Source organism: Bos javanicus, chromosome X (genome assembly GCF_032452875.1).
Source record: "Bos javanicus breed banteng chromosome X, ARS-OSU_banteng_1.0, whole genome shotgun sequence".
NCBI classification, from domain to species: domain Eukaryota; kingdom Metazoa; phylum Chordata; class Mammalia; order Artiodactyla; family Bovidae; genus Bos; species Bos javanicus.
Window position 1 is genome coordinate 119213910 of NC_083897.1, and position 3378 is coordinate 119217287.

At 40.6% G+C, this 3378-nt stretch overlaps 1 pseudogene; it reads right to left on the reverse strand.

Moving 5' to 3' along the window:
* Window positions 1-1140: 1140 nt before the first annotated feature.
* On the reverse strand, window positions 1141-1779 carry LOC133242885 (dynein light chain 1, cytoplasmic-like; annotated as a pseudogene).
* Window positions 1780-3378: the final 1599 nt, after the last annotated feature.

Sequence of the window (3378 nt, forward strand, 5' to 3'; positions counted from 1 at the left end):
GAAAAAAAGGAAACAAACAAAGTGAGTCCTATGATCATTCACCGTAATACCTAGGTAGAGTTTCCAGACCAGATTGCAGGGTGGTGAAAGTCAGGGTTAGCCCCTCTGTGAGAGTTGAACAGGTGGACGTGGGAATTTGGGAACATCAGGGTATGCAGTTCCCAGGGCAGGGTAAAGCAGAAGGAGAGTTGCAATGAGAGAAAGCTCTGAAGATCTGCAGAAGGAACCCCCCTCCCTGCACCCCTAAGTCTTCATCTGAGTATTTATCAAAACATTCATCTGAGGAAGCTACATGAAACCAAGGGAGGAATAACCTGAAAGAAGCTGGCAGAAAAATCTCTAGGCTTAAGTGGAACACAAATGATTGGTGTTCTCACCAGCCTGAGTAGAAAAATTATAATATGTGAGGTATCAGGTAAACTGTTCAAAAGGATATTGGCTCACTTTAGGGGCAAGATAAGATGTAAACCAAAAGCTTTTCTGGTCCTACTTAACAAAGCTTAAAAACAGGTTTAAAAGAATCAAAACCCAAGGGAAAAAATGAAGACAACCTCACCAAGACAGTCAAAATCAATTTGCTTAAAATCAGTGATAAAGAGGGGGGAACACATTTTGCAGAAAGAAGCAAATATAAGAATTATAACAGACTATTGTTTTGAAAAAAAGTATGAATCAGAAGACTGGAGCAATATCTTCAAAGTGCTAAAAGAAAATAACAGCAACCTTGAATAATACAGCCAGTAAAAATATCTTTAAATAATGAAAGTGAAATATTTATTCAAACATACAAAAAGTGAAATCATCACTAGCAGAAATATAATTTAATTTTTATTTATTTTAAAACACACATTCCTCTAACGAATGTATTTATTTTGTTTTTAAAGGGAGTGGACTTTGAAGAGGAAGAACATTCAGCAGAGAGGAAAGAAACAGAACACATATATAAATGTAAGTTGTTTTATTAATTGTTTTAGAACCACAACAAATTAGTACAGAGATGCCTATAAAGCAATACAAAAAGCTTTGAAAGATTGAGGTGTTGCCTTAGACAAGGCTGAAGGTTTAAGTCTGGTGTTTGGAATTTAGGCTCAAGTCCTCGTTTTTTAATGAATCACTGGGTGTGTGCAGCAGTCTGTGCTTTTAGCCAGATTTGAAGAGAAGAATGATCACTTGGCCCAGGTAGAAGTAGATGAAGTGTTTGGCTTAATGTGTTATGTAACTACTGAAGTCCTAGCTCATGATTCAGTGCCAGGTGGGATTGTGTTTCTTGTTAGACTCCTTCTTAATATAGGCTGCAGTGTTATCTCTATGTTATATTTTTCCAATGCCTAAGTAGCCCACTCCACCAAGTTGTGTTGCATTTCTTCTGACACAATGGCAATTTTGATCACAGCAATTTGGTCGCACATAGTTACACTGAAGTAGGGGCTGGCTCCCTGCTTATTTAACTTATATGCAGAGTACATCATGAGGAACGCTGAGCTGGAAGAAGCACAAACTGGAATCAAGATTGCCAGGAGAAATATCAATAACCTCAGATATGCAAATGACACCACCTTTATGGCAGAAAGTGAAGAGGAACTAAAAAGCCTCTTGATGAAAGTGAAAGTGGAGAGTGAAAAATTTGGCTTAAAGCTCAACATTCAGAAAATGAAGATCATGGCATCTGGTCCCATCACTTCATGGCAAATAGATGGGGAAACAGTGGAAACAGTGTCAGACTTTATTTTTGGGGGCTCCAAAATCACTGTAGATGGTGATTGCAGTCATGAAATTAAAAGACGCTTACTCCTTGGAAGGAAAGTTATGTCCAACCTAGATAGCATATTAGAAAGCAGAGATATTACCTTGACAACAGAGGTCCGTCTAGTCAAGGCTATGGTTTTTCCAGTGGCCATGTATGGATGTGAGAGTTGGACTGTGAAGAAAGCTGAGCACTGAAGAATTGATGCTTTTGAACTGTGGTGTTAGAAGACTCTTGAGAGTCCCTTGGACTGCAAGGAGATCCAACCAGTCCATTCTGAAGGAGATCAGCCCTGGGATTTCTTTGGAAGGAATGATGCTAAAGCTGAAACTCCAGTACTTTGGCCACCTCATGCGAAGAGTTGACTCATTGGAAAAGACCCTGATGCTGGAAGGGATTCGGGGCAGGAGAAGAAGGGGGCGACAGAGGATGAGATGGTTGGATGGCATCACCGACTCGATGGACATGATTTTGAGTAGACTCCAGGAGTTGGTGATGGACAGGGAGGCCTGGCGTGCTACAATTCATGTGGTCGCAAAGAGTCGGACACGACTGAGCGATTGAACTCAAGTGAATTATAGGTGAAGTAATATATTGTGACTGTTAGAGGGGCTTCCATGGTGGTGCTACTGGTAAAAAAAATCTGCCTGCCAGTGCAGGAGATGCAAGAGATGCAGGTTTGATCCTTGGGTCTGGAAGATCTCTTGGATGAGGGCATGGCAACCCACTCATTATTCTTGCCTGGAGAATCCCATAGAAGAGTTGGTGGGCTGCAGTCCATAGGGTGAAAGAATAAAATACAAATGAAGTGAATGAGCATGCATGCAGAGTGTTATAAGTTATCTATACTAGAAATGCAAAGCAAAATTTTACCAAAGAAAGTATATGGATTGCAAATATGCACATGAACAGATATGAACAGATAATAAAAAGATAACTAAAAATAGATTAATAGATTAATTAACTCATTAAATGTAAATGTTAATTGCTCAGTTGTGTCTGACTCTTTGTGACCCCATTGACTGTAACCCACCAGGCTGCTCTGTCCATGGGATTTCCCAGGTAAGAATACTGGAGTTGGTTGCCATTTCCTTCTCCAGGGAATCTTCCTGACCCAGGGATCGAATCCAGGTCTCCCACATTGCAGGCAGATTCTTTACTGGCTGAGCCACTAGGGAAGCCCCAGTTAATTCATTCCTGTGCTTAGTCACTCAGTCATGTCTGACTTTTCGTGACCCCATGGACTATAGCCCTGCCAGGCTCTTCTGTCCATGGAGATTCTTCAGGCAAGAATACTGAAGTGGGTTGCCATGCCCTCCTCCAGGGGATCTTCCCAACCCAGAGATCAAACCCAGGTCTCCTGCACTGCAGGTGAATTCTTTACCATCTGAGCCACCAGGGAACCCCAATTAACTCATTAGGGAAATTTAAATTAAAGCAACAATGAAATACCACCATATGTTTGTTAGAATGGATTAAATTAAAAAAAAAAAAACTGGCAACATTAAATGCTGGCAAAGATGTGGAGAAACTGGAATTCTCATGTATTACTGTGGAAATACAAAATGGTACAGCAACATTGGAAAACAGTTTGGCAGTTTCAAGTTAAACATACACTTGCCACATGACTTAGA